This window comes from Myotis yumanensis, unplaced genomic scaffold (assembly GCF_028538775.1).
Source record: "Myotis yumanensis isolate MYYU_CA2020_CCGP unplaced genomic scaffold, mMyoYum1.0.hap1 SCAF_6, whole genome shotgun sequence".
NCBI lineage: Eukaryota > Metazoa > Chordata > Mammalia > Chiroptera > Vespertilionidae > Myotis > Myotis yumanensis.
The window spans coordinates 15,132,305-15,159,958 of NW_027223757.1; the positions used below are offsets into that span (position 1 = coordinate 15,132,305).

At 37.4% G+C, this 27,654-nt stretch overlaps 1 pseudogene; it reads right to left on the reverse strand.

The window, feature by feature from the left end:
- Positions 1-5,579: 5,579 nt before the first annotated feature.
- The window catches only part of LOC139012818 (nucleophosmin-like), a 33,401-nt pseudogene continuing 11,326 nt past the window's right edge, over positions 5,580-27,654 (reverse strand).

Consider the following 27,654-nt stretch of genomic DNA (forward strand, 5'->3'; position numbering starts at 1 on the left):
GTAAAGTAGGAGAATTTTTTAAAGATCAAAGAGTCTTGATCATATTTATACTATAAGGGAAGAAATACAAGAATGAGGGAGAAATAAGTACTATAGAGGAAGTTTTAAGCAGATTAAAGGGTAAAATTAAAAATCTTGAGGGGAGTACTTTTAAAGACAAATAAAATTCTTAATAAAATGAAAAGAATTAACATTGGTTAGGCTCAGTGGATAGAGTGTCAGCCTGCGGACTGAAGGGTCTCGGGTTTGATTCTGGTCAAGGGCACATGCCCGGGTTGTAGGCTTGATCCCCAGTAGGGGGTGTGCAGGAGGCAGTCAATCAATGATTCTCTTTCATCATTGATGTTTCTATCTCTCTCTCCCTCTCCCTGCCTCTCTGAAATCAATAAAAATATACTTTTTTCAAAAAATGATTGGGACACATATGAATACTTTTTGAGTTGGCAAAGGGGAAAATTAAAGGAATTCATGCCTGATGGCATCATTTTCTGAGTCAATGTCATCTGCTGAGAAAGGCAGGATCGGAGGCTAGAATGACATCTTGAAGAGAGTTCTGAAGATTTCAAAAAGCTGCTGAGGCCGAGAAAGTGGCAGCTTCTTAAGAATTGCAGAGTTCCACTGAGGGGCCAGGTGGGTTTGGAAACCATATGTTTATAGCAGCAAATCTAGACTTATATTAGCTAGAGTAATAAAAAAAAAAAAGCAAAAACAAAAAGACCTCCAGCAAAATAAAACCTACATCCTTCTCAAGTTTACAATCCACGGAGGTGTTCCAGGTTAGTGGGCAGCTAATCTCCACAGGCTCATTTAGAGCTCCAGGATAATGGCGGTTCTCCCATCTTTATGTGACTTGCAATGTTGTTCTTGTTATTGCCACTGCAGCCAGCCAAAGGGGGACAGGCTTGCTTGTGGCGCAGGCCTGGAAGTGACATGGAGCACTGCTGCTTCTATTCCATGATGCAATTTTTGGCCATGCTCTACTTTACTGCAAGCCTATAGAGTTGAGGGTTCAGTGACATTATACTAATACGCTATTACTAGGGATGAAATCACCACAGGCGTACTTTTGAGTTCTCCGTAGCCATGTTAATAGATTGAGTATGGGAGCAGAGAAGTAGCTAATAGAGCTGAAATCTCCGGGCATGTGTGAGCTTTAAGAAAAGTTTTAGCTAAAGTTTAAGCAAGGCAAGGGTATGGGGAAAGCAGAACAGAGATGGCAATTTTGGAGAAAATATATAATCTAAACACTTTTATTTAAATTACTGTCTAAGCATTATAGTTTCATATTTATAAATCAATCCTTTTGCATTCAGAATGTGGATTACCCTTAACCTCGAAGCACATGATGAGTTATAACATACCCTGAGTATTCGTGTGAATGAATAACAAAAATATACCTACCAAGAATTAAATCATTTCAAATGATTGGATATCAGAGCATTTGACTTACATTTGTATAAGCACTTTTAAAGCATTCGTTTATCCAAATCTTCTCTCTCTCTTGCTCTCGGTTTATTTAGGGAGGGAAGTGTACTACCTCCTGAATGTAACCCTGCAGAGTATTTCATCAATTCAAATTAAAGATGTATTTTACAGTTGTCGCTGATATATGGCTTTGAGAATATGAACTGCTGTATAAATGTTAAATGTTCCCATCCTCATGAAAATCACATTTCACCTCAGAGCTGTATCTGGCTTTGTTATTCATTATTCATTTGAAGTCAGGTTTTTCCATTTTCAATATTATAATTAATTTGAATACTACTAAATGTTGTCACAACTGGCAGATTGTCGGCTTTCCTTAACCTAAGATATACTCACTCTCATTTTAGATACCTTATTTTTAGTCTTAATCTCCTTCAAAACAAAACAGAACCATTTGGTCTGTGTCTCTAAAAATTCCATTTAACAAACTAGATCTGTTCCTCTTTCCTCACTCCTTACCCTTTTGTTTAATAGGAATTATTTTCTGCCTTACACGCCCCCAAAAGTGTTAGCCTAACTACCTGAAAGCCAATGCATTGAAAGATTTGCATTAGGAAAAAAGTACGTGTTTTGTCAACTTTACATCCTACACAGAAATCGTCATCTCTAAGTTTAGAATAGAATTTCAAACTCATATAAGTGGTCTTTCATGCTGGGAACAAATTGGACTTGTGAAAGGCACCAAAGATATAAATCTATGCTGTCTTTGCATGGTCAATAAGTAGAATAGTTGGTTGGATTTAAAGAATAACGTAGAAAGTACCCTCATCCCAAAATGTATTACCCAATAGGGAAGGATGTTATACACAAATCAAAGGCTCAGTCCTATCATTTAGAAATTGAATGTGAAATTTTTCTATAAAAGGCAAACATCCGGAATACAAAATCAAGTTCGCAGTTGAGTGGCATATACCCACTTTTTCAAGGATTGTGTCCTTTGCAGACACCACTTATTTATCACAGCATCCTGTGATACAGTCTAGATACCCTCTCCAACCCAGTGTTCCCTGCAGTGTATTCCAATTGGCCCTGATGATGCGTTTACTTGCATGAGCTTGAGAAGGAAGTCAGAAGGATGGATTGAGAGGGCTGAGACCCCACTGAAAGGACACACAGGAGCATTTCCAATGCTAAACTTCATGACGCTCTCAATTTGGTGCAGGGGCTGCTGTTTCTCTCTGTACATGAGTGCTCAGCGTTGTAATTTGCAGAGACAATCAATTCTGACAATTCGCTATTTCAATGAAACTATAAAAAATCAGTAGTTACTTCAGCTGGTTCAAATTAGGATATATAATTTTGTTTTTCCTTTAGAGATGTTGTGGATTACAGACACTTTTGATGTAGTCTCTGATTACATTTACATTCTACTGGATTACTCTAACAACATCACACTTCTTTTAACTGAAAACTTAAAGCAAAGGGGAAAAATGTTATTATAAGAAAACAATTATGAAGCACCTATTGAAAGGTGGAGCACTTATTTCAAAGTGTAATTAGTTTAGAAGTGCCTGGGGCATGCATGTTTATAGTTTAAAGATCTTAGAATTAGTTAAAACATGTTATAGAGGAGAGAACTAAGAATTGAAACAGCTAACTTGTCCACATTTACATGAATTATTAATGAAGCTCTTGAACTAGAAGCCACTTGTCCTGGTTCTCAGCCCACTATTCTTGACATTACTCTTTGTTGGGTTATTGTTTTTACCCAATCTTTGGGGATTTGAAAAAGAACCCCATTTATCAATAAACCCCAATTCTCTCCTGTCTATTCTGAATCTTAAACAGAGATGGATAGTTTTACATGTCTTTGAATTCAGGGACACAAACAATACTACCAGGACTTTCTCCATTTTTTCAGCAGTTCTCATCTATCTATTGACTTCATTCTCTCCTATTTTATAAAGACATTTTCTGTGTGAAGGGGCAAGTTATGGGCATGGCTGTAGATAGCCCAGGTTCATTCTGATTAATCAAGATTATGACCCCCAGATGAAAGAGAGAATTGTCCTTTCCCAATGACTATATATAGAAATTATAGGGATGGATCCTTATTGGTCTGCCTTAAATCACAAAAACATCAATCAAACTCTGTGACCAGGAGAATGAGGCACTTTGGCCCAAGCCAATCTCTTGGGGCCTGAGTGGCTCAGTACAATGACTGGCAGCCTTTCCAGAAGTCTCCACAATAAGGGGGGCTGAGGGGGAACAGAAGAGGGGCAAGAAGCAATTGCCCAAAGAGCAGGATGCTATTTTCACAAGATGATAAAAAGTGTGCAGAGCTGACCAAGATATGCCTCCTCTTAATTCTGCATATGAGTGCAAACACTCACACACACACACACACACACACACACACACACACACACTTTCTATCTTGTGTGTATATATATATATATTTATATATACATATAATGCCCTGTCCTACCAGCACACAGTTATCCCACATACACTTAGAAACACACTCATCTCCTCCCTAAAGAAAAAAACCATGTCAGTTGATTCATCTCTGAGTGATGAGCAATACTTTTGATCTGTTTGATCTGGTATATGTATATTTTGTGCATGTATGTATATTTTTTTCTAATCTAAACCTAAAGTTAAATGATAAATTTAAATAATCTATACTCAATATGTAATAATGGGAAGAGACTAATCCCTTTCAAATCAAGAAAGAGAGGTAACATGCAGTTGTCCCCAATCCAGAATATTATACACAGTTTGGAAAGAAACAAAGACTAATTTGTTGTTTCCTTTTTCCTTGAAAACTGCACGTGAACAAGGCCTCAGTACCACCTGAAAATTGTAGTCTGTCCTTCGCAAAATCCTCGAATTCTACTTCGTGCTCCTGTCACCTTTGCACTTTCCTGCGCATTGGCCTACCCTTGAGGAACCCTTTTCTCATGCAGCCTGTCAGGGCGGGGCAGTGTTTTCTTTCGTACCATGGGGCTTGGAGGAATCCTTGATGTCCTTCTTACTACTAATCATCTTTTCTAAAAGGACAAATCTCCCTTCTCCATAGAGCATGTATTTACTATGTCCTTTCATGAACAAACTATCGAAAGGATCAATAACAAATAACAAGTATGAAGACATGATCAGTGTGCACCAGGCACTGTTGTGAGGGCTCTTATGTGTATTAACTGATTTAAGCTACATAACATCCTATAGGCTGCATACTTATTCCTTATTTTACTAATCAGGAACCTGTGGGACAGAGGAATGTAACTGTTTTCCCAAGGTCACCCAATTGGCCCATGGCAAAGTTTTGAGTTCAAACCCAGTTCCCACACTAAGCCATTCTCTTAGGGACGGAATGATGCTTCAGCTGTCCGTTTGGAATAGTAGCAAATGTAGTCAGGTTATGACAGCAGGCATCTCCCTTGATATTACTCTGATTCCTTCCATTGTACATATGCCCTCCACATCATGTTTGTAGTGATTATTATGTTTGGATGGGAGATAAAATCAAAAGCATAATAAGGAGCCTTAACCGGTTTGGCTCAGTGGATAGAGCGTCAGCCTGCGGACTGAAGGGTCCCAGGTTCGACTCTGGTCAAAGGCATGTACCTTGGTTGTGGGCACATCCCCAGTAGAGGGTGTGCAAGAGGCAGCTGATCGATGTTTCCCTCTCATTGATGTTTCTAACTCTCTATCTCTATCCCTTCCTCTCTGTAAAAAATCAATAAAAAATATTTTTAAAAAGCATAATAGGGAAATCAATATAATTTGAGATCTCATCAGAGGTTCAAGAAGCCTCTTTTTGCTTGAGTGTGATTCCCATGGTATGGTATATGCTACGTAGCCAAGAAAATCTGCTGTTCTCCTGGTCAAATGATTCTGTTTCACTACCATAATTCATGCTACTCTGGCACTCCTCAGAAGGTTAGGTCCAGTAAACTTAATATTTGATATAGTTGAGTAAAAAAAGTACAGACATTTTATTAATTAAAAAATTACATCACAGTGTGTTGCTGGATTCTAAAAGCAGCCTACAAAACTATGAAAAATCTGATGCCCTTTTGTAAGGATGAGGGCTTAGGAAGTGATTATATGGCCTCAAATTTTATTTGCCTTCTGAAATACCAACTCATTCACCAAATGTCATCAATTAGACTGTTGTCTTCTAATAAAGCAAGCTCAGTCTAAGCCAGAAAAACAAGTCAGAGAATCAGTTTGGTAAAAGTGCACAAAGAAATTTAAATCTCAAAGGTCGGTCAAAAATTAATGACTCTTAGTTCCCCTAAGGTACAACAGTTTGCTTGGAGAATAGGAAAAAAACACACAGAAAAAAATTAGGGAGCTAAATAATTCCAATGAATATTAATGAGAGATGGGCCCTTTTCAGACAGAGTTTTGTAGGTAGAAAAGAAACATTTTGTGAGGCGGTGCATTTGAACAGTTATTTATAGACATGGGAAAATGAGTCCTGCTGAATGTCAATCCTTCTTAAACTGTGACAATGTCCATTTTGTTTTCTTTTTCAGACAAGTTAAACTTTTTGAGAAATAAGACTTGCTATATAGGCTGCCAATAAATCTCACTAGAACATGAAAATTTTCATTAAACAACCACTTTTGAATATCTTTCCTCAATAGCCAGTTTAATGGTTTCACAGAACTATTACTCTGAGTTCCTGAATCTTCAAAATTGCCTCTAAGTATTTAGCCATGCTATTTTCTATTTATATCAAACCATGGCATAAAGTATCACTGGAGAAAATGTATTTTACAGGAATGCCCTGTATATGACAATGATGGAAGTCAAGCTGAGAAAGTAGAACTGAAAAGCTGAGATAGAACCCTCAGCAATGATCTAGGAGGGTGATGATAGAGTTAAGGTAAGGCTCAGGGTATCAATCACAGTAGGGAAAATTAGACTGCAGTGTTTTAAAGAGCCTTTGTGAAAAAGTCACTTTTTTTATTCTAAACTCACAGTATTTTATTCCAAACTCAAATTAGCAACCTGTGAAGCAAATTTCTCTGAGGCTCATCTTGAAATTTTTAGAATGAAAAGGAATAGACAAATGTCAGGTCCAAATTTTAGAATAATTTTTGTGATACTCACTTGGGGCTCAAAGCCTTTCAATTCACCTCCTCCTCATTACTATTTTTTTTGTAACAAAAGGAGTTATTTTTGACTGTTAGTGTTTCCATGCAACCATCTTTGACTGTTAGAGCCAGAGATGGATCTGTCAGAGCTGTCAATAGCTTTCTGTGTTTGGGATTTCAGCCTTTCATCTGAACATATAAATGTACAGCTTTTGTGCTTTGCACTCTTGTTTCTTCGTGAGCATAAATGCAAAAGAAACTGAGCTAAGAATGGCAGCTACAACTCTTCTGACAAAAATTAAAAAAGGTAATGCAGAAAAAGGCCAATGTTTAAAAGAGGGGAAATGTTTGGGGCATTAGAGGTTTTGTGACTCCAGCAATGTTTCACTCTTCTGAATTGTTACTCATTACTGTCAATCACCATCCTATCCTTAGAACTCTGGATCCTGTCCTTTGCATTTTCAAATGCAAATGGAAAAAAAAAAACATATCCCTTTTCAATCCAATCTTCAGGTTCATTTTAATTAATTGTTTTCTGCATTGAAACCTAAGTAAATGCAAGCAAGCAATAGGGGGAACTCACCTAGTTGTAGTTCAAGGAATGAAAGCTCAAATCTTTCAAGGAGACATGGCAATCTGTCCTGAATGTCAGGAGACTGCAGTGAGCTATAGAGCACTCTTTAAAGGAGATGGGTATGGCCACGGGGGCATACAAGTAGATTCCATCAAGAACCAACCATCCTTTGAGAGAACAATGACATTCTCCATTCCCTCCATAGATTCTTCTTCCTTCAACCCACAGTAACTGAGTTCTTTTCTGGTACTATACTAGGTCTGGGGATCTAATCGGGTGCTGTCCCCGCTTCAAAGGGATTCTGGCCTGTGAAAGAGCACTAGACTGCCACTGGCGAACAGTGTGAGGTTCTCTGTGCCATTGCCCTTGTTCGCACCTGGAAGGCAGGGGATCTATTAATATAATCATACAGCAGAGTCTGTTTTTGAGAAGCAACAAAAAAACTGCAAGAAGCTTTGTCTTTTAACTGCTTCCTTTTGAAGGCTCTCAACGACCTGGCGCTTCACATGCCGACTAAATGAGAGAGGTTAATTTGTGAAAACATATGAGCTCTCTCACCTCCCACAAACCAATGAACCAATGGTCAAACCAGATCACTGTCTGGCTCAAACCGCGCAATGATTTCTCAATTGGAATAAAATCCAAACATCTTCCATGCCGACAAGTCCTGTAGGACACGGCCCTGAATACCTCTCCGAGCTCCTCTTTTCATCCCTCTGATCAATGCTGCTGTCAGGAGAGCCTCTCTTTTGCCTTATAATATGCCTGGCTTGTTCTCCTGCCAGATACCGGTATGTTCTTCTGGCTTGGAAATCTCTTTCTCCAGGTCATTGTGCTGCTGCCTTCTCCTCGCCATTCAAGCCTCACTTCGCAGTTCTCTAAATGAAAGTGATGCCCGCTCCTCCCCTCACCCTGGGTTCCAGTTGGCCCGCCAGTTTTCTTGTTTGACTGCTTTTAGCATGTACCTGGACCTGAAATTAGGTCCTGTGTAGATGTTTATTGAATATCTCATAATCCTGCAGGCACTCCGTCTACTCCGCTTGTCTATTCCGAGAGCCTCAAGTTCTCTGCTATCGACTCTCAGAAAGTGGCTGGGAACCCATTGGATAACAACCGTTCTTTCAAGCTGTGAGGGGTTCTTGTTGCTTTCATCTAAAGCAGTGGTTCTCAACCTTCCTAATGCCGCAACCCTTTAATACAGTTCCTCATGTTGTGGTGACCCCCAACCATAAAATTATTTTTGTTGAGACTTCATAACTGTAATTTTGCTACTGTTATGAATCATAATGTAAATATCTGATATGCAGGATGTATTTTCATTGTTCGCGACCCACAGGTTGAGAACCGCTGATCTAAAGGATTCCAGATGGAAATGATTCTACTTTGAAAAAGAAATGTTTATTTTAAATAAATATTTAAAAATTAAAAACAACTTCATTTTGCTAGCAGTATCAAAAATTCTGTTTTAAATTCTGTTAACAAAAAATTGAAATAATATGCCTGAAGATAACTTGGGGATTTGTCTGTTAGCTAGTTCTCATCAAGGAAAGTTCCAGGTACATGTTTTGTGTTTTGTAGCCTTTCATACTCAGCAGCCATCTCCCTTCTTTTAGGAGCAGCAACCCCATTTCCTTTTGGGGGCTTTTCCCCAAAGCCATCTGTGCCCTGTTGTTTTCTGGCATGGTGGACAGCTAACCAAAGCTGGGACCATTGGCATCTCAGTTCTGGGACTTCAACTCTTGATTGGAGAGACTCAGGTATATAAAAAAGGTTAGAGCAAATGAATTCTAACCACAGTCAGAGTTCATGAGTTTATGCACTGGCATAAAAATGTTAGGGAGTTACTGTCAGAATTAATAGACTTTGTGTCACTCTAATGCTAAGCATGTACTCAATGCCTGACCATTAATTAGATGGCCTTCAGGAAAATGAACTGCTCCAAAAAGAAAATAGTAACAAGACAGAAAAATGGAGAAATAATTAACAAATCCCAAGTTTCAGGACATTTTGAAGTGTTAAATGTTACCTGCCAATTGACATTTTATTTCAAGAACACTGGAAAAGCCATTATGCAAACAGATGTTCTGATGTGGCAAATATGTAAAAAGTTATTAGGTAACAAGAGGAAGCTTTTCTCAAACTTGAATTACTTGTTAACATTAATGGACAAATTAAAATAATTTACATACTACTTTTACAGTTTTTCTTTCTGATATTATTAAAGTGTTCCTCTTATGCTCATACCCATAGCTTTACCTGAGCTATTCTTCTGGTTCTACCCAATGCAAACATAACTATCTCCCTGTTTTGCACACATAAAATTATTTCCAAAATTCATAATGCTGTAATGAATATATTTGAGCAAAAAGCATCTGCATTTTAAATTATTCTCTTAGGGGAGATTCCCAGAAATAGAATTACAAGGTCAAATAATGAAAATATTTTATTATTCTTGAAAACTATTGCCAAACAATTTTCTAAATGTGTTGTCTTAAATGATGTTCTGATAAGTAGGAGAGGGCTTTATCTCAGGACACATCTGTTGTCATTGAGTTTTCACAATAAAAAAAATAATTATAGCTAACTCGCTTGGAAAAAAATAGAAAAATGTGTTTTAGGTTATATCTTTAAAGAATAATTAGTGATTATTTCTTTCATTATGTAACTTTTTTCTCAAGTTATCTATTTATGTTTTTTAACTATGGTTTATTTCTTAACATATTTCTCATTTGGAATAAAATTATCTAAACTCCTAGGAAAATATTTTGTTCATGTATAATTATTCTTATAATAAACAGATTAATTCTATTTTCTAGTACTTTATTTAAAAGTTCCTATATTTGTGGATGCAGTAAATACTCTAGTATGGCATTGAATTTCCATTTCATATCCCATCAGTCCATATCAACTAATTCTTCAATATATTAAAACATGATCTGTTCAAACGCAAAGATTTATATTCAAACTTCTTAGGCTACTTAGTTTGATAAAAGCTGAACATTTATTCTAGTGTTTTTTATTCAGTTTCATAATTTTACTCTCATATTTTTTTACTTCAAATATTTCAATACTTACTATCAACCTAGCTCACCAATTATTATTTTGAGTGTAAAATCTTTCAAAAAGTGAAGTAAACTTTACAAATGCTTTGTAAATTATTTTGTACATTTGTAAATAAACATTGCATTATTTTTCTGCCAAATCCTGTTTTATAGAAACTACAAAGTTATATTTTAAAAAGGTGTTTATGAAGTTGATTTATTTAGGATTATTTTTAAAGAATATATATTAAAAGATATACATATTATTTTCTATTGTTTTAAAAAGAATTGTGTCTAAAATTATAATCTTGAATATATTCTATAAAAAGATAAAACATTTTTTATATAAGCTAAGAATCTCTGATGCATGATGAAAATTAAATTGGTCTGGATAATATGTACTAGCATATAATTTTATAGTAGATACTAATAGTAGCCTCACTTCATTTATTTTGAGGTGGCTATTCTTATACTGCTAATGAAACAATCATATTTTGGTACATTTTAATCATGTCATATTCTAGTTTTTTGCTCTTTCTCTATCTAACTGGCAAAGAAGTTTCAAAATGAAAATTCTGAATCATAGTAAATTGCCTTTAGAAATTTGATTAGTAAAAATATGAGATAATTATATACCATAGTTGACAGATGATAGATTAATAATTTTCTGGGGTTGTAGTAACACATTATTTAAGACAACAGAAATTGATTCTCTCACCATTTTGGAGGAAAAGAGTATGACATCAGTTTCACTAGACTGAAACAAGTGTCTGGAGGCTGTGGAGGCTTTAAAAAAACAAAAACAAAACTTTTCTTCCCACCTTCTATCAGTGGTTCTCAACCTTCTGGCCCTTTAAATACAGTTGCTCCTGTTGTGACCCAACCATAAAATTATTTTAGGTGCTACTTCATAACTGTAATGTTGCTACTGTTATGAATCGTAATGTAAATATCTGATATGCATGATGGTCTTAGGCGACCCCTGTGAAAGGGTCGTTTGACCACAGGTTGAGAACTGCTATAATTAGTTATTCTCGATGGGCAAATAATCAAATAAATAGGAGATTAAATTTTAATACATATGCAGGAAAAATTCACATAAGCATGAAAATTCCAAAGAGTGAGGCAAGAGTAGGTATAAAAGACATTTTAGACAAAGGAGAAAAGTGGGGGTTGGGGTCTTAGATTTTAGAAGTGAGAATGGGCAATTTACAGGCAGTTGAGAAAGAGCAGAACACACATGGCAGGTAAATTTTTGTTTCAATGGGACAAAGGGGTGATCTAGCTACCAGGTCCCTGCCTGGAGTCTTCTTTTCTACCATATTAATTCAAATTAGGCTACAGTGAACATGCTAGGATTTCTTTTCCGGATCAGGCCTTTCCATCTGAATCTCTTAGGCAGGAAAGAGGAAGGTCAAATATTCTGAATATTTGGTTTCTTAAAATCAATATCTGAAAAGGCAGTTTTAGCTGCTCCCTATGCCAAGTGCATTTTGCGAGGCACCACTTGCACAAGGATATGCCCCAATTTCATCTTATTTTCTCAGCTTCCTAGGTATCTCTATTCCCGAGTTCAAATACACCGACTGGATCTGCTTCTTATTGACCTCGACAGAAACTCTATCTCAAACACAAGGGTGATATTTGTGGTTTCAGTGAATATTTACAAGAAGTGGTAGCAGGGAGAATTGCTTACAAAGTGTGTGAATCCCTTCCTCTAGTTAACTCCAATTTTGCTGCCTCTATCTGTTGTAGCAGGTCTCCTCCTCTTAATTCGTACAGTTTTATAACCATCGGAAAGCTCCACTGCTGATGTGGAACCCTTCTTGCTATACATAATGCTGGAATTTGTAGTCAAGCTTGTGCCCACTGCAATTCATTTCCCCTCGAGACATTCTTGCAGCCAGAGGATTTTTCAAATGTCCGCATTTTCTCTCACCTCTGGGGAAGTCTAGTAAATAAACTTTTCTCAATCTCCTTACAAAATAAATAACCATCAAACATGTTGTTTTAGAAAGGTCAGAAAGTTCTTAAATATTTTCAGGAGACCTTATAGATTGAAGACATCCAAAAATAAAAGAAAATGAGCTAGAGACCGATAATGTGGTATGAATTAAATTGTTAATAGATTTTTTTTATTTATGTCAAAAAACGTGACATGTCAAAAGACCATGGATTTCTGGATTGTGTTACTCTTATCGTGATGAAAAAATGCCATTAAATGTGTCACTGTAAATTAAGTAATGAAGTGATTTGGCATATGAAAGAAAATTTTAAAACAGTAGTTTTTCTTTGAGCTGTCACAACTCATTTAGATACCAAGTGTCTATAATTGCAACTCTCTCAATCGAAATGTCAGCAAATGCCTGCCTGTGGGGGGCAAAATATCTCTAAGGTGAATATGCATATAAATTGCCAGAACTGTATCTAGAAATAAACTCATGATTAGTTTATCCTTTTATTAGGATTAAAATTATGCACAGACATAAGAGAATTTGGCAGAAATAAAGACGGAAATCTAATGCATCCTGCAGAACATTTTAAGTGTAACACTACTGTGAAAATTTTTCTCCCTGGTCCAACTATTGCATTTCATATGCCCTATCAATTTTCCCAACATGCTCTTAGAGACACTCCCAAAATAGATGGAAGAAGGCGGCGGGGGGGTGGGGGGGGGGGAGATAGGGAGAAGTACCCACTTTTTCAAGTTGCCCTGCCTTTGCCAGTGTACCTGTCTTATTATTGCAGACACGGGTATTATGTGTTTAAAAATCTCATTTTTTTTCTTTTTGGCATAGTTTTTGTAGAAGAAAACTACTGAAGTGTTTGAGAATATTTCTGAGAAATCTTAAGAAGCTCTTTTGTAACTATGAGTTACAGAGACACCCAAAGGATAGACTGTTTATACAGAGGTACTTAAATTTCTTATTATAAAAAAAAACAACCACTACAGCTCTATGAGTTAAATAAATATATTGGATCTCAGTCACATAAGCACATTTAATTGCAAGGGAGACTGGAAAGTCTGACCTAGTTGTGAGGCCAGGGATTCAGGGAATGGTCTGGGGCTCAAACCTGTCTCTGTCTTTATGCTAAACTTTCTCTTGGGCCGAAAGATTCATCTTGGAATGAATAAACCTCTTTTCTAAGGTGATCTCTTTCCTTTGTTCTAAAATTAATGCCAATCCATATGGCAGAGGCCATAATTACACGTTTTCTAAACTCTAAAGATGCTGGATGGGTTGGTCAGTGATCTCAACCCTAGGAGTTTTACTGAACTGTGGAAGAGGAGAAGCTCAGAAACTCTATTTACTAAGGCTTTTAGGGTAAAAAAAGCTCAAACCATATCAAATAAGCCATCAGCATGAAGCTAGTGCAAGAGGAAAGCAGAGCCCAACGATGGGGAGACTTGAGTCTTGACAACAATGATTGTGGCCCTGGATCCACCCATGCCTGACACCAGTATATCCTCTGGACGTTTCAATCATGTGAACCAATAAATACCCTTTTATGTTTAAGTTTCAAAAAAAAAAATGCTGGGTGATCACAGCATCACATTAACTTAGCAAAAGGCAGATAAGACATCCATCTGATTATGTTTCTTCAAACACAGGGGCTGGGGCTTGGCATCACTTTTAAAATGTACTGATGAGTTTGATAGAACAAGTGCACATTCTCCAGGCTCCTTGAATTCTCCCTGAGTTTTATTGACAGAGGAACCACTCTTTGACCAGCCAGGAGTGGAGAACACCATAGGCTGGGCATGGTTGTTCCCAAAACATAAGCTACTAGGAGGTTTTTTCAGAGAAAATCCAGAAAGTGAGTTCAGAGAAAATCCTTGCCCAGCCACTCAGGAGGAGCACAAGTCAAAAAAAGTCAAATAAATGCCATGCTTGTTCTATGCCTTCAATAAATATCTGTGCAGCAAACTTACTAGGTGTGTTTATTTTTCACTCAGAAAGAGATTTAAAAGAAAATGTCCCCCAAATCCTTGAGAGTCTGAAGAAGGCAGAATACTTGAACACCACAGAAGTTTATAAGACAGGAGTCTTGGGATTTGGAGGACCACTGAGAATATGGGATTCTAGGTTGATCAATCATTCTGGTTTGCCCCCCAGATCTGAAATTTAAAATTTTATTCTTTTTTTTAGTATACATTTTTTTATTGATTTCAGAGAGGAAGGGAAAGGGAGAGAGATCGAAACATCAATGGTGAGAGAGAATCATTGATTGGCTGCCTCCTGCATGCCCCACAATGGGGATCAAACTCGCAACCCAAGCATGTGCCCTGACCGGAATCGAACCATGACCGCCTGGTTCATAGGTCGATGGTCAACCACTGAGCCAGGCTGGCTGGGTGGGGATTTGCAGTTTTAAAACTGGGGTAGTTCCAGGAAAATCAGCATGAGTGGTCACCTTAGAAACATTTACGGAAACTAAAAGCGGGGGGTGAGACTACTTAGTACTTTACATTGGTGCCTTCCTCCGTATGATTAGATTCCTGGTGGAAGCAAAAGACAAGGCTGAGTTTTGCACCTTAGACAGTGGAAAGAATGAATCTAGGCGTCTTGTGCAGGCATAGGAATAAGTCAGGAGATTTGGTAATGAACATACTTGTGAAACTGACAAACCTCAACCTCTGAGGACCAGAAAAGTCTCCATAACTACTTTCACTGCAACTTCTACTTGTATAGGTTTCTTTTGTTTCTATTTTATTGCAAAAACTATTGTTAAATATTTAAGCAGTTTTAGAGCAGTAATAAGCCATCTTACTTTTAGCAATCATAGCCTCTCAGTTTCTCATATTCCATTTCCTTTCATAATAAACTGTCAACAAAACAAGAAAATCTATATATAATAAATGGAAGCGAAATGACTATAATCAATGAAAAGTGAAGTAAGATTTCAAACATTCTATGTCTTGCCTCTTTATTTTAGGATACTTTTTTGTTTAGCCATCTGAAAAAAATGTTAAAATGATTGGTCAAGCTTTATGGATTACAAACAAAAATCAGTATAGTTTTGGAAAAATATAATACCCACTTCTCTATTCATTGAGATTTTTCTACTATTTTTCTCAAATTAATGAATTTTTATTTCCTAGGTTACCAAATATACTTCTTGTCACCAAACTTTAATCAATGAAGATCTATTAATCTTCTAAATATTGATGTGTGTGTAATGTACATACTTTTTGAACTAAAAGCATATCTAGATGTTTTAAAATATGTCATTTTGTGATTCATTTTATAATATCAAGTATTTACTGGAATTTAATTCTCCTCTCTAAAGGTTTTTAACAGATTACCATGCAAAAGAGTGCCAACATTTCAAGGTTGTGTCAGTATTTGAAACTATAAAGTACTAGAAAACACATGTTGTGTCTCTTGTTTCCAAAATCTCAGTATTTTTTATTAGTTAACTAACTTTAATTCTATTTTATCTAGTATAACTTTATACTAGAAACTGGAACCTAAATGCACTTTTTTAAAATACTTGTGATTGCAAGGTATAAGAAATTCTGGAATATTACTATACTAATAAATTATTTTAAAGATTCATGTAAGATTTTATTTAAAAAGAACATGTATTTGCAGTCATTCCTAGAGCAGTTAAAGTGTGACAGCTAAAAATGTTTCATCTTTAACTACTCTGGGAAAAAAGGATTCCAAAGATTGTATGTTTGTTATGTTCTAGATATAAAAGTTAATTTGTAGGTCCATCATCATAATTCACTCTGATCCAGGAAGAATCATCCACTATGTACATCCAATATATAAGTACCCAGTGGAGAAATCAAACCATATCTTATTAACATTCAGCTCTTCAAACCATACAACGCTGCTAAATTTAAGAATTATAGGATGTAAGAACCATTAAAAACAAAGATTTACATTTTAAAACATTTTTTACAAAAAGAAAGAAATAATGCAGTATTTGGAAATAGAAACACTCATAGACATGCCAAAACATATCAGATACCTAAGAGCAATAAATTTTAGGAATTTTCATGTTAAAAATAGTTTCTGATACCCACGTTAAACAAAAGCTTTCACAGTGAAAAGCTTTTCTGAAAGAAAGGGTTTACTGAGCCACATACTAGCCAGAAGAGGGCCAGGTTCTGGGATATGAAGTGGCTTTAATCCTAGCCCTGCTGAAGGCAAGACTGGACTTTTTCCACGGTGGACGGAGGGAAATGGGACATTTAAAACCCAGGGGTTTAATTCCATGAAAACAGAGATCACTCATCCTCCCTCATGAGTCTCAGGATATTCCTTTCCTTAGAACATTGCAAGAATTCGACTTCAATCGGCAGTGGGTAGGACATAGAGGGCACCCCACTGATAACACTTAATCCATAAGGAAGACATATTTACTGATTTGATTGGTGGTGAGCAACAGTCCTGAACGTTTATGTGTATGCAGGACACAGGGTGGTTTAATAGAAGTTGTTTCAAAGCTCCAACATTAAGGAATGTGAGTAGTCTACAGTTAGTTGGCCCATGTCTGTTAACTGGCTAAATACTGGTATCTCTTTCTCTCACCCTATACCACCATAATTAAATTTAGGACATCTCAAAATTCCTTCCTGTAAACCAAATCTTTCAGGTGCTTCTATATCCTATTTAGGAGGCGGGGGAAGCATATCCATTAAGCAAAATGCAGATTGAAAATACATCTTAGCCCTGGCTGGGTGAAGCATCGTCCCTACACCAAGAGCATGCGGTTTGATTCCCAGTCAGGGCACATACCTAGATACCTAGGTTGCAGGCTCCATCCTCAGTCAGGGTGTGTATGCATGTTATACTAGTATTTCTGCAGTTCTATTTTTTTTTTACAAAATAATATAGGTCAATAATATACTGGAATGAACTGCATTACCAGAGGACCTTTAGAAACTTTACTTAAAGCCACTCAATTAAGGTCTTCTGAAAATGAATGAAGAGTTACTAGGTTACTGTTTGCTGATAAGGAAAGAGGGTTGCCATTCCATTTGCTCTATTTGCATTTTTCTTAACATGCACTTGAAATACCCACAGATGAAAATGTGTTGCTTTTGAATTCAAATAAACAGATGAGCCATATCTTCCTCATCCAGTATTCATGATATTCCTTTATTGACTCTTCTTTCTAAATAGCAGGTCACATTCGCATCTTCTTAAACAAAAGAAAGGCACTCCAATGTTAGCAACTTACCCCTGATCCATGACTCCAGAGATCAGAAAACGGAGCGCTGGTGACTCTTAGGAGTTTTACACCTGTCTCTAATTTAATCACCCACTGTGACTGTTGTTCAACACCAAAATAACTCAAGTAGTCTTCATCTGCCAGGAAAAAAAATGGGATTTTTTAAAAGGAAGCTTACTAAGAGAATTTCAACTACTCTGACACATCTCTAAGAAAAAAAATAACTTAAAAGCTGCTTTTCAAGTGATTAACATTGATTAATTCACAACTAAAAGGATTATTTGCATAATTTTAGAATATATAATTAACTCATGATTTGTCTGAACACTTCAGACATACAGAGGTTAGTTTTTCGAGGTTTTCTACCCCCGAATCAATTTACTATTTATACCCATACTTCATGTAGCTGAACCAAGGGATGAGCAATGTTGAGTAGCGGGAGCCCAGAAAGTGTGAAGGTTAGACCAGTGTTTTGGGGTTACAGATGTGAGTTGAAATGTTGACTCTACCTCCTACTCAATGACCTTTGACAAGTCATTTATTCTCTCCAAAACTGTGCTTCCTAATCTGTAAATAAGGAATAAAATCTCAACCTCACAAGGTTTTATAATTATCAGATGACATAATGTAGGCTACACAGTTAGTCTATAACTGCATCAATAATCAGTTTCTGGTATAATTGTTGTCATGAGGTTGCCGGTAGAAATGGGGTTCTTCAACGGAGTTGCAAGAAAAGCATTTCAGGGACCATGCTTGGAAGGATGAGTTGTAGTAGTAAGATTAATCGGAGTGGAAATAAAAAACTGTCCCCAGGTGTGCGGTGTCTTATCCACAACCAGGTGGCTCAGCTCAGTCCCACTGTGGAAGAAGTCTGGCCTTGTCTTCACAAAGCCCAGAAGAAGGTTCCAGGTCCAGAGATTCTGTGCCATTGGCCTGGCATCCCCAGGGTTCCAAAGCTGCCTGAATTCGGTTTCATGCCAAAGGTTAGTCCAACTCAGTCTCTGTCTTATCTGGCTAGCTTAATCTCTGCTCCCGGCTGCACTCTGCACCCAGGCCTGAGCTTGGACCCATGCTCTACAACACAGGGACAACTGGTCTTACCCGGCTGCCCATCACATGGGTGGAACCATCACCACTAAGGCCCAAAATTCCACTCAGCTATCCCACAAGTAGATCACCTCCTGATTGATTCTCAGAGTCTAAGATGTCAAATCATTGATATGCCTTCAGATATCACCTTCCAATCACATTCCAGGCTACTTATAAATGCTTTAGGAACCAGTGGACATGCATCAGGGTGTGGCAGAGAAAGTTTGAAATCTGTATATTAGGACCAAACTGGGACAAGCTAAAGCATTTTAAACTTGGAACAGAGGAGCCATATTTAGTATTAATAATTAAAACAAATTACATATAAACTATATGTGGTTTTCAATCTATAGTGTTACTTTGGCTATTTCTAATGGCCAGGTTTTTAAAATTACTTTGTAAAATACTGATTTGGGTAGATGTTTGGATCAGATGGACTTATTCAACTGACCTAGTGAAATCAAGAATGTAGTAGTCCCAGTGGTCAAACTAGATAATAACCTGCACACCTTGCAGATTTCTGTCTGAAGTAGACTTACTCCTGTCTAGTTCCAGTCCACCTTCACATTTTACCACTCAAGAATTATTCTCCCTCTTCAGCTATAGAACATTCATTCTTTTGGGTTAAATTGATTGTCTATATCTTTGGAAGATTCCATTGTAAGTGGGATTAAGTTAATTTATTGGTTTACAATTACTGCAGGGTTCTACCTTTTGCAATGAAAACACATATGCGTATGTGTGCACAAAACAAAAGCCACCCAATCAAAGAAAATGCCATGGAACAAAATGATGGGATGAAACCGCAAAATCAGTCCGTGGAAGGAAAAAATGCCCATTAAAGTGGATGAAAAGATAGAAATAAAAAATAGAACTCCTGATTAATGAATCATAAAGGAAAGTAGAACTTGTATTGTTTCTTTAGTTTCCTCTCTTCAGAACAATGATGCTTTCATATTATTTTGTGCTACAGTGGTTTTGTTTTAAAAGAATCATTCAAATTTTCTTATAGCACAGGTGAATATAAATGGAAAAACAAAGGAACAACACTATTCTCATAGGTTTTTTTTTATATCAAAGTCCTATTGGATTCAAAGCATTAGTAAAGTATTATTTTATATCAGTTCAATACATTATCATTTAAGTATGATATCTGAAACTGGGCAAAAGTGCTTTTGGCTCTTATAATTTACCAATGTTTTAAAAATTACATGGGGATTTTAATCTGGAGTACATTGTCTGTATGACCTGAACAAGTTCATCACTTTTTAAATCCCATTCATAATACCAGATTAAGAATACTTATGAGTTTTATTATGAATTTTCAAGGTGATAACATACAAAAAGTATACCAGTGGCTCCTTCCACACCAGACCTATGTTTTTCAAGTATTTGCTGGGAAATTTTCATGCTAGAGAATAATAATTCATTTTTTAAAACATTAGGAAGGTGAGCATGTATGGTCGCCTCTATTATCCATCATTAGAGGTCAATGAGCATTTGGGCTACTTTCTCTTGCCTCCGAGATTGAGGCTATGTTGCTTGTATCTTTACCATGAGAGAGGATGCTAAAAATAGTAGCCATTCTTCCATTCTTTCTAAAACTGCACCAAGATGAGAAGGAATATCAACATGCTGGGAAAGTGCACAGCCTCTGGAGTTGGCTGCCTAAAACTGAATACCAGCTCTTTCATGCATTAATTCTATGACCTTGAGTAAGTGTGTCCACCTCAGTGCCTCAGGTTCTCATCTTTGAAATACATCATAGGATTGTTTGGAGTTAAATTAGTTAACATACATAAAGCATGAAGAACCATGCCAGGCACAGAGCAAGCACTCACAATACAATTGCCATTATTATTTCTCTTGTACTTAGCCTCCAGCCAACAATTAGCTTTCACTTGAAAAAGGATGTAATATCCTATTTCCATTCTTGTTATTAGACATACACAGGAGATGCTAAGTGTGCAACTGCTCTGTCCTTGCACTTCATAATTCATTCATTGTCGAAGAAGAGAGGCAAGATAGGCTTTCACAAAGAAACATGTTGATGAGCACAGATGATTTTCTTTGCCTTGAGAGTAGAAAAATATTTTTATTTGTTGTGTTTGTTTTGTTTGTTCTGAATTCTATACTATGACGTCCAAATATACAGTTTAAAAAAAAGCCATGGGACCAGTTAGAGAAATATTGAAAAAAAAAAATGAGGAGAAGAGGAAGAGTTGCTCCCCTATATTTATAACATAAACAATCTTTTCAGAGGAAAATGTGAGGAAAGTAAGGCAAATAGTCAATTATTTTCTCATATACTCTATGTGCTACCCATCAGTGTGTCCTGTCAGCTCTTCCTCTAAATATATTCCAAATACACAGCTTCTCACTACCTCAATTAATGTTTCTGTGTTCCAAACCTTCATTATTTCTCCCTGAATTTTCAGTAGCTCCACTTAATTGCTCTTCCTGCCTCTATCTCCAGTGTATATCCACCACACAACAACTGGAATGATCTTTCCAAAGTGTAAATCAGGGGTCCTCAACCTTTTTAAACAGGGGGCCAGTTCACTGTCCCTCAGACCGTTGGAGGGCTGGACTATAGTTTAAAAAAAAAAACTATGAACAAATTCCTATGCACACAGCGGCGGCAAAAACACACAGCGTGCAGGATAAATGTTTTCGGTGGGCCGCATGTGGCCCGCGGACCGCAGTTTGAGGACCCCTGGTGTAAATCATATAATTTCACTACCTTTTTAAAACTTCAGTGGTTACCAGTTACCATTAAATACAAATACAATCTGACATCTGTGTCACGCCCCACAAGGTCCTCTGTGACCTCCCTGGGGCTGCTTTCCTTGCCTCCTGTCCTTGCACTCTCTCCCTTAGCCACTCCTCTCCAACCACTAGCTGTTCCCCTTGCCTTTGGAACACATCGTGCTGTTTCCTGGATCAGGGCTTGTGCACTTGCTGTTCTTCCTACTTGGAAACCCCCTCCCTCCATGTCTTTACATAGCTGCCTCTTCCTCAGCATTCAGATCCTAGTGGAAATGTACTTGGTCCCAGAGTTCTTTCCAGAACATCATGGGTGGAGGGCCATTCTCTACTATTATTTATCTTCTTCATAACACTTTTTGATTGCTGAAATCATCTTATGTATAGTCAGGTTCACTTTGCAGCCCTCTCAATTAGTTAAACTGTGTGTTTTATTTCTGTATCCCCAACGCCTTGAAATAGCACATGTTTGTAGCCTGACTGACCCATTCCCAGGTCCAGGAGCCCAGGCTGACAGCAGCTCTCAAATGCTGACATTACATCACTGAAGGCCAGGCTCCTTCCAGCTTTTACCACCTCTTCTAAGCAAATAATTACTGTAAAATACATGCTGTGTCAATTGTGATGAAAGTGTTATATGTTCCCTTAAAGTTACACAAAAGTCTACAACATAAACCAGGGGGACCTCAATGATTCCATGTCCCTGACCTAACTAGTTACCTCTATTTTTTGACTAAAGGTTTATCTATGAAACATCCCTTAGAAAAATGTACATAGATTAAACTGATTTTTAGAGATTACAAAAGAGGATATTCATATGGTGTTTCAATTATCCTAAAATATTTTTATTGCCTCCTTATTAATAAATACCATAAATGTATGTCTACCCAGGCAAAGCTAGCAAAAAATGGAAATATTTGTCTAGTTAATATAGATAGATGAAAGATAGATAGCTATAGATAATATTTCCCAGAAAAGTCACATAAAATCACCAAGCAGAAAATATATACTGTATATATTTGGAAATTTTAAGAGAAAGACATATCTATATATTCAAATTGATTACATTTCCTCTTAAAAGTACATCACACAGCGGTGAATATCTAGTGAATATATAACTGAGCCACTCTTGTTAAGCAAATCCTATTTAAAGGCAAAATGGTGTCAGCCCTGGTTCATAAAAATCTATGTAAATACTTGATTTTTCAAAGTAGTCTTTTCAACCCATTAAGGTGTACTAGTTATTTGTGTCCCTTATTCAGAATTTATGAATCTGAATCTCTGACAAATAAAACTATTAATTGTATCAATTATGAATATAATTCAGACTTCATTACTATGAAATCACTCCACCATACAGCCAGGAAATCCTAGACTTATTGCTTTGAGATTAAAGAATGCAATTACTTCACTATTTTCAGTGAAAGTAAGGCAGGCAGCGCCCTCAGTGGTCCTGGATCTCTCTTACTTCAACAGTGTTTGGATGGAACAGACCCAGGGACGCCCCTTCTCCCAGCCTCCGGCCACTCTCCTGTGTCTTATCAGTCACCACCTTCAAACCACCTCCGGGACCAGCCAACACACCTGTTTTTTTCTACCTTAACTTCCTTATTGCTAAACACATGAGCTCCCAAATTCATCAATTATTCCACCGAGGGGGAGGCTGCGGTCAACCGCCTGGCCAGCCTGCCTCTGTGGGCCTCCCACACGTACCTCTCTCTGGGCTTCTATTTCCACCAACGGTGACGTGGCTCTCCAGGGCGGGGGCCGTTTCTTCTGAGAGTTGGCGGAGAAGAAGCCCAGGGCGCTGAGCGTCAACCAAAACCAGCATGGCGGCCGCATTCTCTCCAGGACAAGCTGAAGCCTCCCCAAGGTGAGTGGGCAAAACTCAGGGCGCCATGGAAGCCGCCCTGGCTTTGGAGAGGACCCTGAACCAGGCCCTTGTGGAGCTGCAGGCCCTGGGTTCCGCCTCGCAGACCCTCAGCTCTGGGACTTCCTGTAGAACCACTTCCGGGTGAGGCGGTGAAACTCATCAAGGAGATGGGCGACACCTGCCTCACCTCCGCAGGCTGCCGGCCCCCAGGCTGGGCTGGGCGAGTGTCTCTTCGAAAGATTCACCCTCAAGCACCACTAGGAGCCTTTGGAGCCCAGAGGCTTTTGAGGGGCCCCTCTGCATCCACCTGGTGTCTGGCTTTTGCCTGAGTCTCTCCCCAAAACTACTAGCCATTCTTTTAACGACCCTGAAGCCCTCTCCCATGCATTGGACCAAATGAAACAATAAGGCTTTTTGCAGAAAAAAAAAAAAAAAAAAAACAAGAAAGAAAGGAAAGTTTCGATGTCATCTTAAAGTGTTAAAAGTGAATCTCAAGAATTGACTGTATGAAAATAATTTAGATTGTGTGAGAAAATACACTGTTAAAAAAGAACTTTCTCTGGGAAATGAATAACAGAGACCGGATGGGAGGCAGCTGATTTGCAGGAAAGCAGCTGCATCTTCCACCTGCAGCTCCCAAGAGAAAAGGCTCAACGTTGCACCCCAGCAGATATTTTTACCTCTCCATTGTGAACGCAAGAAAAGCCAATCCAGTGTCTGCAGTTGGTTTGCAAGAATCCTTCTTCCTGAGTTTAATGAGAGGATTTTAGGAAGGAGCAGACATTTCACACAATTTGGCACATGGAAGCAAAGATCCCGAGGGGTGGAGAGGTCTTCTGCACATACTCATTGATGTCAGCCCAGGACAGCAGAGGGGCCTTCTGTGGCAGTGATGATTCCAGAATTTTAGACACAATTCTTAGAATGAAGCAATATATGGATATTTCAATAACTATGTGAAGGACACAAGTGAAATGGCATAAAATCTGATTCGAGAGATAAATGTAGTATTTGTTTTGCAAATATTATCTAATGGGCTTATGAAGTGAACTGTAGAATTTCTTGGAATTAAAATTAAATAAAGTGATTAAATAGCTTGGATTACTCAAAATTTTCTTCTTATCCCAGGGATTGGATCATAGCTTTGGTTATGAAATAGTACATGAAACAAGGTTTCCAGCTTCTGGTCATTAATACCAAATTGATAGGACAGAATATTATGTCCTTGGTCAAAATGAAGTGGAAGGAAAGATGTTTAAAAATGTGATGATGGGAATGGAACAACAAGGTGATGCAAGACAGAAGAATCTCTCTTAATTAACCAGAATTGCCTTACTTCAGAAAGAAGAGAAGTTCTGGTAGAAAAACGGTGAAGCTTGTTATAGATATCTTTCGTTTGATGTGTCAGTAGAGATTTCAAACTGTCCAGATAGAATTGGAAATTTGGAAATGAACATACATAGAAAAGATATTAGCAAGTAAATGTCTACATATATAAAAGGCTAAATGACTGACCATATGTCTGTCTGACCATCCAACCGACTGACCGGCGGGTACATATGATGCACACTGGCAATTTAAAAATAAACGTTGACTCGCACATGCACAATATATGTAAAGCTCTTGCTGGGACCAATCGCACACTTGTGTTTCGATCTGTCATTGTCGATCATGAATTTTGTTGTTTTTCTTGACATTCTGAAGCTGAAAGAAAGCGTTGTCATCGACAGAATATGTCTGAAGACCGACTATTGGCACAACTGTCCCTGTCTGACACTGGCCTCCCTTTTTAATTAATTCTAAGACAGTTTCCCGTGATGCCAGCATTTGTGATGACTATTAATAAATCACAAGGACAAACTCTAGACAGAGTAGGAATATTCCTACCTGAACCCATTTTCGGACATGGTCAGTTATATGTTGCTTTCTCTCGAGTTTGAAGAACATGTGACATTAAAGTTAAAGTTGTAAATACTTCATCACAAGGGAAATTAGTCAAACACTCTGAAAGTGTTTTACTCTTAATGCGTTATACAGGGAGATATTAGAATAAGTTTAATCAATTTATTAGTCATTGTTTTTATCAATGTTGTTTTATAACATGTTTTTATATCATGTATTTGTTGTTATATCATGTTCTTATTGTTTATTTAATAATCAATTTATATATTGTTTTAATGTATATTTTACTGATTTTCTTTCATCTCTGACACTTCTATTATAGATAAAGTGCGAATAGCTATATTAAAATATTCTTCTAATTAATTTTCTTTTAATGTGCACGAATCTGTGCACCAGGCCATGAGTGTTTAATAAAGGTTTTAGATTGCTTTCCCTAAGAAGCATCACATAGCTAACCTAAGTGGATATAATGTAGATTGGAAGCTAATTTCACAGGTATACCTCTTTTATTCATTACAAGCATCCTATAATTTAAGTATTTACTCATGTCACAGGCAAAACTGAGACAGAGTGAAATGAAGAGTCCTTCCCTAAATCATACAACTAACAAGCAATAGACCTAGAGTTAAAATCAGGTTTTCTCATGCCAGTTTCTACTCCTTCATTTATGCTGTAGTTGATCATGGACAAAAAATGAAGGGAACAAAGAAAGGTCAAGGAAAAACGGGCAAAATCATGACTCAGAATTAAGTTAGCATGAATTTTCAGTCAGCATAATTTTGAGAATTTATCCAGCAAAGTCCGCCAACCTGGGAATAAAACCTGAAAAACAGATGGTGGAGTGATTCACTTTTGAAGATTGGCAAGTTGACACAGTGCAAGGTTAAATATACAAGGATATTTTAAGGTGGTAATGAGTACATCACTGGAAAGTTGAGCAGTGTTTGCAAAAAGTAAAGCCAGAAGGTGACTGATAGACTAAGGTTGAAAAAGACCTAACTGCCTCCTTTCTGTCATAAAATCTCGCTTCAAATGTTCATTTTCTCAGCCTCTTTTGATCCTAGAACAGGTGCGTTGGATTTAGGGCAAGTCTGCAAGTCTTCTTAATATCCTCTCAATACATTTCACTTCAGCTCAAATTAATCAGAGGTCTGTGGTTTTGTGTTTTTTTTCTAATTGACTAATACAATATTTGATCCATTTTGGTTTCATATTTCCCCTCCTCTTATCCTAATTCTTTAAAATTACAGAAAGCATTTAAAACCAATAAGGATGTGATCAACATCAAAGCAATTGAGAGAAACACTTAGAAGAGAAAATAGATGGCACTGGATTGACAGGAGTAGAAAAACACATAAACTCAAAACAAGCTCGAGAGGAAACCATTAGAAAGATTCATAGTAAGATCAGATCCGAAGATGTTCATAGTAAAATGTATAAATGAAAAGAGAACAGGTGTTCAAGTAGAATCATCTGAGCAATTAATGAACTGCATTACCCATAGCAAAACTGGCAGATAGGATTCTCTCTCCTTCCTCATACATGGAACACTAGTTGTTAGAAGTTGAATACTTCCTGAGGCTAAACAATCAGACACACTTCCTAAAGAAAGTGAAGCCACCTTCTGGGAGGGTTTCTCAGGCAGTGTGATGGGCTGGGAGAGGGGCAGAGCAGAGCTCAGCAGAATTTGGGGACCTCTGGGGAGGAATGTACATTAAAGAGTACATTGGAGACAAAGAGGGGATCCGTTTTCCCACTTTCTCCACTCAGTTCCCTGAAAGTGAAGCTGGACTGTCAACATTCCCCTTTCAAGGATGCAGAGCCCATAGTTCCTCGCCTCACCCACAACATCAGTCTTGCTACTTGCACAAATCCATTTAACAAAAAACATGACCAAAGAAAGCAAACCATGTCTCTATTGTTTGTATGTCCTTCCTCTATCATTTGCTTTAAAATAAATCATTAAAAATAATCTGATACCAGTTATCTATACCTTATATCTACCAAATGAGTGACCTTTTATAAACACATTTCTGGCATTAGAAAACAGACTATTTTAAATGTTCAGAAATATCATATCAATTCTCTGAAATTGCCCCTCGTCAGTGCTTTCTAGATTTCCCTTATGTAATAACCACCCATATCTAATAATTCCTTATCTAGTAATCACCTACAGAACTTGTGGGTACACACACACACACACACACACACACACACACACACACACTTCTGAAGACCACTCCCGACCTGCTGAATCAAAATATTAGTTTTGTCCCATTAAGGAGCTCAGAAATGTAAATGTTAAACAAGTGAGCCAGATAATCTTGTGATCTTAAAATTTGGGGTAATAATGCAAAATATGGTATTATGTACAACCAGGAGTACCATTTATCTGCCCCCTACATCCTCACACACATGGCATTTCTGCCTTATTAGAGACCACCCTTCAATGAATTTTTTTATGTCCAGTTTATTAAGTGTTGAAAAAAGAGTGGCAACTTCTAGTGAGATTTGTCAATTTTTTGTTAGCCAGGGTTAGTGTTCTCAAACTTCAATAGGCATAAGATCATCTTGAAAATGATTAGAGAGCCTCGTAGAATGGCTCTGATACAGTCCATTAGGAATGGGCAGGAATCTGTATATGTCACACGCATCCCTAGGTGATGGTAACACTTTCAGGAACAC